The 12837-nt window shown below is 47.3% G+C and overlaps 1 protein-coding gene across 1 annotated transcript in view; it reads left to right on the top strand.

The window, feature by feature from the left end:
* LOC138349713 (putative neural-cadherin 2) overlaps positions 1–12837 on the top strand; it is a 419993-nt gene that overhangs the window by 326531 nt on the left and 80625 nt on the right. The window lies entirely within an intron of this gene.

Below are 12837 nucleotides of genomic sequence, written 5' to 3'. Positions count from 1 at the left end.
TGTGAGAAAGGTGAATTGAGTTCTACTAAATGAACGGTGATTGCAGATATCTTGAGTGTTTATCAGCAAAATATTAATGCTTTGATGTGCTAGATTACACTACATAATTAGGTGAATTTCAGTTATAGCCTATAAAATGGTAATCAATTAGAATTATGATTTTGAAAAAATCTTACAATTTAGAGAAAACTATAGGTATTCACCGCCAGATTTAACTACGAAATCCTTTGAAATTATCATTGCGGTGAAAAATACTCCATTTGCTTGAAGTGGAATAGAGAGAGTAATCCGTATACAAGAGAAATTACATGAAATTTGAAAAATGTGGATTTGTTCTTTAGAAATGATAGTGAATAGATTGGGTCTTTGTGCAGAAAAATACAATTTTATATGAATGAATTATCAACAGTGGAAAGTTGCTAATATATCTGCAGGATAAATATATGGAAGGCCCATGGACATGGTTAGTCCCACATCTTTTAATTTTTTTCTAGAGTGCGATTTTCCTTAGTTTTGTGTGGTTTCGTTTTTTCGTGTTTTCATAGAGCTGGAACCCATTTTCCTTAAACATCATATTTTTTCTGTTGGCCATTGAAATATTTGATTTACATGAGTTTGGAGGTTTGCTGTTTCCTCTTTATTTGTATACTCCTATAAAAATCCTTGTCATCTGCAAAGAATGATACGGACTGTAGTTTGTGTACTCTATGTCCGTACGTGAATGAGAAAAATTACTGGAGCAAGCACAGAACCCTCCAGGACACCAGGGATATGATCTTTTTACGGTGGATGATGTGGATTTCACCTTGTTGATTATTACTCACTGGGCTGTATATATTTGGAAATTAAAGGTCCATCTTCCTACTTTGCCAGTTATATCTTTTGGGAGCATTTTGCGCATAATAACACCATGGCCTCATTTGAAAGCTTTCAAGAAATGTGCGAATATTCAACAGCGTTTTGCTTTTCTTTGTTGGCACCTAAGGCAATGTCATAGTGGACTATCAACAGTGAGAGGCAAGGGTGCCCTATTCTAAGCCCTTGATGTCCAGGGCTATGCAGAATCTGTGATCTTCTGCTATCGTGTATTTTGTGATCTTTCCCATTTGTGATTTTAGCATTCTTACAAAGATTTGTAAAATGTGTGATGCTAGTTCCATCAGTCAGTAATTGTGTGCTTTTGCTTTATTTCCTCCTTTATGAAGTTGTGCTATCTCTGCTGCTTTAAATATGTTGTGGGTAAACAACTGTAAGCTCCGTCTCCAAATAATGTTACTGGTCAGTGATAGCGATTATTTTTTTTTATAATTCTTGATGAATTTGAAATTCCAGGAATCAGGGCCTGAGGGCAGAGTCCATGTGCAAAGCAGGTTGTGGCTAGCCCCAAGCGTGTGGCCTTCAACCTTGGACAAACAGGCAAACATTCTTACTAAAAGATATAGATAATATACTTATTTATCTCCAATAGAAGTTTGGCTGTACTTCGGAATCCTGATGACCAGCCACTTGAACTGGACGGTTGAGCGACGGTTTCGCTTCTTGCAAGTCGGCGTTAAATCCCCGACCGTCCAAGTGGTTGGACACCATTCCTTCCATCCGTCCTATCCTACATCCCTCTCTCCATATCCCTTCCAAGTGCTATATAGTCTTAGCCATTTATCCTGGTAGTGCTTACCATAAGACTCCTGGGGTCTTAAGACTTAAGATTAACCAATGGGTTCTGGTGTATCGGATCCTTGTAGCGTGTTCCACTATGGTCACACTATCTGTGGAGGAACACTTGTAGACCACGAAATGTTCAGGGTAAGTGCCAGGCTGTATTCTACGTGGAAGGAATACAACTGGCCAGAGTTAGGGGCTGACACTGCGTGGGATGTTTACATGTCGTAGGGTATTTGTCGTTGTGCGGACAGGTTGAGTGAAGGAAGCACCGACTCAGACAAATGTAACGATGTGACAGTCACTCACTTCTAATAAAGAAAATATCGTTGTTAAAGAACATCAACAGCAGCAGCACCCTCTAGAATTATCTTCAATCGCAAAATAAATAATGCGGTAGTGTTATAATGGTCCGACTCGGTATTTCCTCTGGTATTATTCTTATAACAAATATTATGTCAAATAATTTTAATTATAGCAGAGTATTTTTTTTAACTGCGGAATCAATTCAATTAGTAGAGAAGCTTTATAATTAGCCTACATGTTAACTGATATGCGTGTGTATTATAACTGTGGCTGTAAAAATATTCGAGCCAGATATTATGAGTGATTAACATGTTGCATATAATTATTTCGGACGTGCACTTTTCAGTAAAATAATAATTACATTTGAAACCACTCGCTAGGGAAATGTTCCCCTCGTTTACAACAGTCCTCCAGTATTTCAGGGACGAGGTTAATTTCATTATCATTAAGGTTTCTCGTGTCTTGTACAGCCCTCCTCCCTCCCCCAGCCCCTTCTACCCTACCCTCCCTGCTTTCTCACCCCTCCCCATCATCCTCCCTTACCTCAACTCTCCCCTCCACTCCCTCTACCCTTTCCACTTCTCCTGCTCCCTCGCGTATCTCGACCATGTAACCTCTGACGAACACCGATGATTATGTTTGCTCTCCTTACCACCCACTCTCGGGAGAGTAAAAGTACCTAAAATGCCCAAAAGCGAGTCAGACTGATTTCTGACAATCTGAAATGCATTTCTGATTTCCCTAGTGAAACGTGCTGGAGAGAAAAATTAGTATTTAGGAGTATAAAGTTTTTTCCTTAAATCACGTTCCAGAGCGGCCCAGCTGACTGTCAAGAGGTAAAGGGAAAGAAATAATTGACAAACGCACTGGTTAAGAAAGGTCAAGAGGCAATGGCTTAGATAGGTTGAGAGACAATGCTAAGAGCTTGGGGTAAAGTGACAAGGATTAAAAGAGGTCATGAGACAAAGGTTAGGAAGCGTCAACTAGCAACGGAAAAAGAGGTAACGGTCAAAGGCAAAGTTTAAACAAAAGTTAAAGAGGCAAGATAAGGGTCAAGAGGCAAAACGAGAACGCTGAAAAACGGCACGGTATTATTTTTTACCTAATCCTCTAGATTCTCTTTTTTCTCTTTGCGTTATTCCTATCTTCTGTGTCTGTTTGGTTGTCATACCACTCCCACCTCATCCCCTTGTTTGTAACTCTTTCATTTTATATCTTTCTTCCTCTCTCCTGTTTCCTGTTACTACTTAACAGCCTTTTCTGTCGATTTCAGTTCACTCTCCCTCCCTCCCTCCATCCCTCTCCCTTTCTTCCTCCCTCTCCCTCTCTCTCTCCCTTTCTCTCTCTCTCTCTCTCTCTCTCTCTCTCTCTCTCTCTCTCTCTCTCTCTCTCTCTCTCTCTCTCTCTCTCTGGGGTCTGCTGCCAGTTATGTCCTCGGTAGACGAACAGCTTCCTGTTTTAATTAAGCGTCTCCACTTGCGACAACATTGTCTGAAGGGTCTGCTGCCAGTTATGTCCTGGGGTCTGGTGCCAGTTATGTCCTGGGGTCTGCTGCCAGTTATGTCCTGGGGTCTGCTGCCAGTTATGTCCTGGGGTCTGCTGCCAGTTATGTCCTGGGGTCTGCTGCCTGTTATGTCCTGGGGTCTGCTGCCAGTTTTGTCCTGGGGTCTGCTGCCAGTTGTCCTGGGGTCTGCTGCCAGTTATGTCCTGGGGTCTGCTGCCAGTTATGTCCTGGGGTCTGCTGCCAGTTATGTCCTGGGGTCTGCTGCCTTTTATGTCCTGGGGTCTGCTGCCAGTTATGTCCTGGGGTCTGCCGCCTTTTATGTCCTGGGGTCTGCTGCCTTTTATGTCCTGGGGTCTGCTGCCAGTTATGTCCTGGGGTCTGCTGCCAGTTATGTCCTGGGGTCTGCCGCCTTTTATGTCCTGGGGTCTGCTGCCTTTTATGTCCTGGGGTCTGCTGCCAGTTATGTCCTGGGGTCTGCCGCCTTTTATGTCCTGGGGTCTGTTGCCAGTTATGTCCTGGGGTCTGCTGCCAGTTATGTCCTGGGGTCTGTTGCCAGTTATGTCCTGGGGTCTGCTGCCAGTTATGTCCTGGGGTCTGCTGCCAGTTATGTCCTGGGGTCTGGTGCCAGTTATGTCCTGGGGTCTGCTGCCAGTTATGTCCTGGGGTCTGCTGCCAGTTATGTCCTGGGGTCTGCTGCCAGTTATGTCCTGGGGTTTGCCGCCTTTTATGTCCTGGGGTCTGCTGCCTTTTATGCCCTGGGGTCTGCTGCCAGTTATGTCCTTGGTTCTGCTGCCAGTTATGTCCTGGGGCCTGCTGCCAGTTATGTCCTGGGGTCTGCTGCCAGTTATGTCCTGGGGTCTGCTGCCAGTTATGTCCTGGGATCTGCTGCCAGTTATGCCCTAGGGTCTGCTGCCAGTTATGTCCTGGGGTCTGCTGCCAGTTATGTCCTTGGGTCTGCTGCCAGTTATGTCCTGAGGTCTGCTGCCAGCTATGTCCTGGGGTCTGCTGCCAGTTATGTCCTGGGGTCTGCTGCCAGTTATGTCCTGGGATCTGCTGCCAGTTATGTCCTGGGGTCTGCTGCCAGCTATGTCCTGGGGTCTGCTGCCAGTTATGTCCTGGGGTCTGCTGCCAGTTATGTCCTGGTTATGTATTTGAACCACTTCCCCGCCGGCACGGGGAAGTGGATATTTGTGTTCCTCACGTGTGCCCCAAAGAATGAGGTGATTTGATAAAATGCTATGCCCAAGATTACCATCCGAGTGCCGGCGGGGAAGTGGTTCAAATAGCCTCGGCTATCACTTCCTTATGTCCGGTCGTGATGGTCAAGCGGATTAAGGCGTCCCTGTACATACCAGTTGCGTTGCTCCTGGGAGTATGGGTTCGAGTCACTTCTGGGGTGTGAGTTTTCAGTTGTATATAGTCCTGGGGACCATTCAGGCTTGTTTGCATTTGTGTTCCTCACGTGTGCCCCAAAGAATGAGGTGATTTGATAAAATGCTATGCCCAAGATTACCATCTGAGTGCCGGCGGGGAAGTGGTTCAAATAGCCTCGGCTATCACTTCCTTATGTCCGGTCGTGATGGTCAAGCGGATTAAGGCGTCCCTGTACATACCAGTTGCGTTGCTCCTGGGAGTATGGGTTCGAGTCACTTCTGGGGTGTGAGTTTTCAGTTGTATATAGTCCTGGGGAACATTCAGGCTTGTTTTCATTTGTGTTCCTCACGTGTGCCCCAAAGAATGAGGTGATTTGATAAAATGCTATGCCCAAGATTACCATCTGAGTGCCGGCGGGGAAGTGGTTCAAATAGCCTCGGCTATCACTTCCTTATGTCCGGTCCTGATGGTCAAGCGGATTAAGGCGTCCCTGTACATACCAGTTTCGTTGCTCCTGGGAGTATCGGTTCGAGTCACTTCTGGGGTGTGAGTTTTCAGTTATATATATATATATATATATATATATATATATATATATATATATATATATATATATATATATATATTTCATTGAATATGACCGCATATTCTGTATTTATTATTTTCTGGTTTAGGGCTTCTATCCCTCTAACTATTTTCTTAGCATCAGGGCTTAATTGAAATAGGAGTTCTCCAAAACTCATTTTCGTACTTTTAAGGTGAAGAAAAGAAGTGATTTACTATAGAGTGTATTACACTTATTTATATAATTTGCACAACGTTTCGAACATCCATGGTTCATTCTCAAGAGAACAGATCTTACAATACTAGTTGATTTTATACCCGCACTGGGTCAGGTGATAATACAATAAAGGTGAAAGCATGGGAGGATACATAAGGGATAAATGTGAGGTGAAACATAGAGGCTGCAGAAGGCTTATTGGCCCATACGAGGCATCTCCTATCTGAACACAAAGATTAATCCAGTGTAATTGGCCTATTATGTTGGACATTGTCTTCTGTGTTGGCATCGATATGCCCTTGTCTTGTCCTTACTCTCATGGTGGGTAGAGTAAATAGTTCCGTGATTTGGGTGTTAATGGTAGGTTCAATTAAGCCCTGATGCTAAGAAAATAGTTAGAGGGATAGAAGCCCTAAACCAGAAAATAATAAATACAGAATATGCGGTCATATTCAATGAAACATGTTTGAAAGAAAACCTACTGCCAGTATACACCAATATATATATATATATATATATATATATATATATATATATATATATATATATATATATATATATATATATATATATATATATATAAAGTTTGTGAGGGTACCCATAGGGTTTGTGAGGGTGCCAATGTGGGGACCCATAGCCTCGGAGAAGAAAATAATAAGTATTCAGAGGAGACCTTGTGGTTTCTCACTGAACACTAATATTATCTTCTCCAACCACCCCCATTCTTTTGTATGTACACATATATATTTACTTTATTTGAACTTTGTTACAAAAAAGGAGTTACATATGGGTTACAAAGATGGTTGTCATAGGTTGTCGAGTTCCTCCAGCTCCTCAGATGGCGGGCAGGAACCCTGGATGCAGTGCGCATTTCCCCTCTGTATCGCCACACTGAGGCGCTGGAAAAGGAAGCTTGCAGCTCTCGGGTCCCTTGTTGTTTCAATGAGCCTAGAACCCAGTTCCTTCAAAAAAATGGTAGCACTTTTACCCCAGGCGCCGAGCGTCTCAGAAGCAATGGGGACAAAATTGTAGTGGTGATCCAGTTCTCTATACTTACGGGATTTGGCTGCTTCCCTGTGGGTGGCAGCGCCACCTGGTTGTGCAACACTGAGGTTAATGTAGGTGTTAGCCAGGGTTGATACGCACGTGTAGTCCAATACCAACTGCTTGCTATTCTTCCAGGGGTTCACTGTGATACCATCCGGGCGACCAATAAGAGCATCAGAGTTACGGGGCGTTAGGTAACGGGGCTCTCTTTCAGCTGGGCATCCAGCTGTGGTGAGGCTCCTCTTGATGATGTCGTTAACTTCACTGTGCCTCGAGTGCCATCCCCCTGTGCAATGGCAGAGTAGGCCATGGTGACCGTACCTGTCAGCCACCACCTCGCCGCAAATACACCTATATCTGGTGTGGATTGGGGCAGCAAGGCAGAGGGCCACAGCAATTCGGAGGGCGTGTGGTGTGAGACGCGTGCCAGTAGCCAACATTGGGGTTGCTAACAGGAAATCCCCTGCATGTGGTGCTGCTACTGCTGTGAGGCGAGCAATGTCGTGTTGTGTTGTTGCAGCACCCAGGCACTCTGCAGCAACTTGGTCTACAATGGGACCATCCCAGCTGGATTGCTTGTGGGATTTTGGGGATGGTGGTTGAGGTGATTGGCCTGCACGAGAGGCCCACTCTGTGGCACAGCGTGTAAAATTGGGATCATGTACACCTGCCAGCTGATGTAAGTGGGCAGGTAGAATTTCCTTCACAAGGTCGTCGGATGCTGATAAGGAGGACAGGAAGGCTGGAACAGCGATTTGCGTTGCTGTTCGAACTCCGAGGCCCCCAAGTCTTACGGGAAGAGAGGCTTGTTTCCACTGTAGGTCATCGAGAGAGAGGTTAAGGGCTTTTTCTAGCATTGATTTCAGTAACCGGTCATACTCACTTAGTTTTTGGCTACTGTAAGATGGTGAAACCTCAGAAAGTAGGTTAACCTGGGGAGGGACAGACATCTGGTGATGAGGTAGAGTGCATCATAAGCAAGACGGTGAAGGAGAAGCAGACGAGTAAGCAGGGCAACCATAATCGAGCTTAGACAGGACGAGAGAGGAATGTAAAGCGAGGAGAGTGCGCCAATCCGCTCCCCAAGAAGTTTGGGAGTACCCGAAGGAAGGGAAGGGCCTTAGAGCACTCAACACAGGAGGTAAGAGATATGGGGAGACGAAGACAAACGAGTGTCAAGGAATAACCCCAAAAGCTTCGCGAAATCTTTGTACTCAAAGGGATGACCATAAAGTGATAAAGAGGGACGAAGAATGACCCGTTTCCGAGTAAAGGTCATGACACAAGTCTTAGTAGTAGAGAACTTGAAGCCATGATCGGTAGCCCAAGATGACACGGCATCAATCACAAGTTGAAGCCAGCGTTGAAGGAGAAGCGAATCATCACCCTGACAGCAAAGGGTAAGATCATCGACATAGAGAGTGGAGAAGACGCCTGAAGGAAGAGAGGAAAGAAGACCATTGAGGGCAACCAGAAAAAGAATAGTGCTCAGAACACTACCCTGGGGCACACCTTCGTACTGCTGAAAAGAGACAGAGAGAGCGGTACCAAGCCTCATCCGAAAGGAACGACGAGACAGAAAGCTGCAGAGAAAGAGAGGGAAAAGACCACGAAGGCCAAAAGAATAAAGCTGGGATAAAATATGATATCGCCAAGTGGTGTCGTAAGCCTTTTCAGGTCAAAAAGGACGGCAACAACGGAGGTCTTCGCAGCAAAAGAAGTACGAATATAAACCTCCAAGTTCACCAGGACATCTGTTGTGCTGCGGCGCTTGCGGAAACCATATTGAAAAGGGGAAAGGAGGTGATGGTGTTCAAGAACCACATCAGCCGAACGTTAACCATACGTTCAAAAAGTTTGCATACACAACATGTGAGGGCAATAGGGCGGAAGCCCTTAGGGGATGTTCCCACAAACCCTGGTTTGCGAACAGGGAGGACAACGGCATCGAGCCAATCCTCAGGGACTGACGACGACTCCCAGATCCGATTATACATACTCAGTAAATACTGAGACGTGCACGGAGGGAAATGGCGAAGCATCTCATAATGAATGCCATCGGAGCCCGCCGCCGTACAACCGCAGAGGGCCAGGGCAGACCGAAGTTCACAGAGAGAGAAGGGATCGTTATAGGGAAGGCGAAGATGAGTACAGAAATCCAAAGGACAGGTTTATGCAGAAGGAAAGATTGGGGAAGATGATAACCAAAGCTAACAGAAGAAAAGTGGGAACCCAGTTCGGTAGCGACCTGCAACGGGTCCGAAACAAGAGTACCGCTGAGGTGAAGGGCCGGAGACATCGGGAACGAACTTACCCGCTATTTTGCGGATACGCTTTCAGATCTGCGGCAGAGGAGTGTCGGCTGTAATGGTGGAGACATAAGACGCCCAACTTTCATGTTTAGTTGTTCGGATGACCGTTCGGGCCACCACACTCACCTTCCGAAATAAAAGAAAAGAATCGGTTATCTGCCGGCGGCGGTGTCTCTTCCAGGCTGCACACTTACAGCGGACAGCCTGAGCACAATCTGTATTTCACCAGAGAATGCACTTCCGTGGGCCCCGAGAGGAAGAGCGAGGAATAAAGCGGAGGGCAGCGTCGAAGACGTTGTCATGAAGAAGGAGGACAGAGCGAGGGAGAGGCAGAAGGGACAGGTCAGAGAGAGCAGTACTGAGGGTAAATAGGTTCCAGTCCGCCTTAGCAAACTGCAACCTAGGGAAGGAGAGGGGAGGGTGAAAAGAGGAAAAGGTAACAAGGATGGGGAAATGGTCACTGCCATGTAGGTCATCAAGAACCTGCCACGTGAAATCTAAGTAAAGAGAAGACGAGCAAAGAGAAAAATCAAGACAGGAAAGGGTGCGAGTCCGAGAGTCCAAATGCGTGGGTTCACCAGAATTCAGAAGAGACAGGGAAGAAGAGAGGATAAACGGCTCAAGAAGGCGACCCCGGGTGTTCGTCAGAACATCACCCCAAAGGGAATGACGACAATTGAAATCACCCAGCAGGAGCACAGGCTCCGGCAAGGAGTCCAGCAGGTGTTTCAGAACGGGAAGAGAGAGCGGGACACTCGTGGGGAGATAAATTGAACAAACGGTGTACCATTTCCTCACAAAGATACAAGCAGCAGAACAATGGAGAGGCGAAGGAAAAAGTAAGGTGACAAAGGGAACATCCGAGCGAATCAAGAGAGCAGAAGAGTTAGGAGCCCCAGTGTTGCTGAGGAGGGGGGGGGGGAAGAGAGAGAAAGGAATAGCCACGAAAGCGACCAGGACGAGCACCAAGCATCAGCTCCTGGCAACAGACACAAAGGGGCGAAAACCGCGAAATCAGAAGTTGGCGTTCAAGGAAATTGGCATAATAACCCCGAACGTTCCATTGAAGAATAGACATTGACGAGAAGAGAAAGGACAACAACAGAGAACAAGGAAGAAACAAAGGTGAAAGAGGAACATAGCACGATAAAGAAGATCAGGGTCGGGATCAGAGTCAGCAAAGTCTGGGTTTGGGAGCATGGGTAAACTGAGCAAAGATGGGTGGAAGGAAGCGGGAGAATGGACCAGAGGCAGACGGGCGGGGCCCGGGGGAGGAGGAAGAGGAGACAACCGAGAGGAGCAGTTAAGGACAGCAGCAGGAAGAGGAGTAGAAAGAGGGGAGCGCACCACAGCAAGGGCAGCAACCGAGAGGGAAGCGGGGGCCAAAGAAACCTCCATAGCAAGAACAGGGGGCGCAACCACCGAAATAGGAGGGAAAGGAGCAAGGGAATCAGACGTTGGGGCCATGGAAGAACGTATTGGGCAACGGATTCCAGCGTCTCAACAGAAGCTGATCGAGAGCATACACGACGGCCGTTGGGAGAGCGATGGACATCAGCCCGTACTGACAGGCAGCGGGGAGAGCCAATAGATGGAGGAGAAAGACGGGAAGGAGGATCGGAGGGAGACGAGGAAGAAGACACAGGAGACATGACAGACCGGGCAGAAAGAAGGGGAACCCCAGACAGAGGACCAAGAGGGGGACCCTTCAGGACAGAACTCAAAGGAACAGAGGAGGGGGCGGTGGGCGTATCAGGGTCCAAGGCCTGGAAACGGTTTTGAGTCTGAGGAAGGTGGGAAGGACGAGGAGAGGAAGAGCGCAACACGCGAGCATAAGAGACGTTAGCAAAAGGCGGGAGCCGGTGAACTTGGCGCCTCGCCTCAGGAAAAGAAACGCTCCTGGTGATTCAAGTTGCAGACGGCTGCCTCAAGCTTGTAATGTATACACGCACGGGAGAAGGTAAGGTGGGCCGTACTGCAATTGAGGCAGCGAGCCTGGGGAAAGTGCGAGAGTGACCTTCGAGAGTGCGAGAGTGACCTTCGAGAGAAGAGGGAGAGTGATTTAGAGTAACCTTCGTCCCCACACAAAGAACAGAGAGACAGTTCCAGAGCAGCGGAGGGCACAATGTCCAAACCTCCAGCACTTATTACAGAGCCGAGGGGAAGGAATGTACTCCTGGATGGAGCACCTGGCACCAGCAAAAGTGACAGAGGGCGGAAGGGTCCTACCATCAAAGGTAATCTTCACAATCCGAAGGGGCTGACGGCGACGACCACGAGGAGACAGGTAAACATGTCTATCTGGAGGACAGAATGGCCCTGGGCCTCAAGGATATGCTGAATATCATTCTGGCAGTCCTGCAGATTCCGAACACCGGTTTCAATAAGGGGTGGGAGGAGAATAGTGCCAACACTGGCATTCAACCGAGCGTTCTTCGAGACCCGAACAGGGGTCTCGCCAAGGCAGGATATAGCAGCCAAGCGGGAGGATGCATCCTGAGAAGGAGCAGCAATGAAACGTGTACCGAGACGGGTGGGGTTGAAGGTGACAGAGGCATCTACGGAACCAACAAGGTGCCTATGAAGGGAGAAATCGTCAGGAGGCATAGAATCAAGAGAGAGGAGATCAAAGTATTTGGCCCACGAAGCGGGACCAAACAAGGCTTGATACGCATCAGTATGGGAAGGAATCGAGCGAGTGCGGCCGTGTCGAGGACGGCGTTGAGAACCCCCAGAGAGAGAGAGAGAGGGGTTAAAAGGTGCAGTAGTCACAACAAGAGACTGAGCCGTGCCATGAACGAGGTAGTCACCACTGGGGGCTTGGGGCTCGACCCAACCACAGAGGAGGGAGCGGAGCCGAGGAGAGTAGTCAGAAAGGCCAAAGGAGGAGCAAGGTTGGGGGCCCAATGCACCGGAGGATACAGAGCCTGGTCTTCCAGCACGGACCGACTCGGGGGCTTGGTCGTCCACCCCACGAGCCTGAGAAGGTAAAAGAGGAACAGAATTTGACATGAGTACGAAAGAATAACATTCATTCACTAATGTGACCCCACACCCACCATGGATCCACAATTAGAGGCAGGACACCCAACTAGCCTCTATCGCCGATTATGTCGGGGCCCCCTAGGGATGCGTCTTGAGTATGCGCCCCACAAACGCCACCTTAAGAACTGTCAGTCCGTCAAGATCGGGTTCAGTGACAAAAGGAGGATTGACAATAAAAGATTCCCCTCGATCTCGATGTTGGGTACTACAGTTCTACGAGTGCAAGAGTATGCCTCCTCAAGCATCTGGGCGTCAAAATAGAAGAAGTCCAAAGGAATAACCAAAACAAGCAAAAGGTCGACAGGAAACGACAAGCAGATAGGAGAAGAGGGGGGAGAAAAACGAAACAGAAGGAAAAGGAAAAGTCGTTCAGCACAACTAGAGAGGACAGCAGCAGGAGCACAAGGTTAAATGACACAGGACTGTCCCAAGGAGCATCACTCTCTGGCAGCCGCCCACCAAGCCCCCCTCACGGCAACAAAGAGCTGAAAAGGGAGGTGGGTAGGGTATTTCAAGCAAGCATTTATTTCGTCCAATGGTATCGATCGAGGAATTACAGGTAATGTTTGCAAGTAATCTCCTCCACGCAATATTAATGCATTCCCAAATGGTCTGATGTTTCCACGCAAATCTTGCAATGATCGATCAAGTCTCGAGCGATTTTTTGTGGGTCATTTTTTTTTTATTTTTACATGCGATCATGTGGATAAGTATAATAAAAGCAAAATAGAAAATAAACTAGAGCTAAACAATTAGAGCACAAAATTTAAAAAGTACAAACACGCGAAATAACAAAATAACAAAAGGTC

Source organism: Procambarus clarkii, chromosome 42 (genome assembly GCF_040958095.1).
Source record: "Procambarus clarkii isolate CNS0578487 chromosome 42, FALCON_Pclarkii_2.0, whole genome shotgun sequence".
Taxonomy (NCBI): domain Eukaryota; kingdom Metazoa; phylum Arthropoda; class Malacostraca; order Decapoda; family Cambaridae; genus Procambarus; species Procambarus clarkii.
This window is presented reverse-complemented; position numbering and strand designations above follow the sequence as displayed.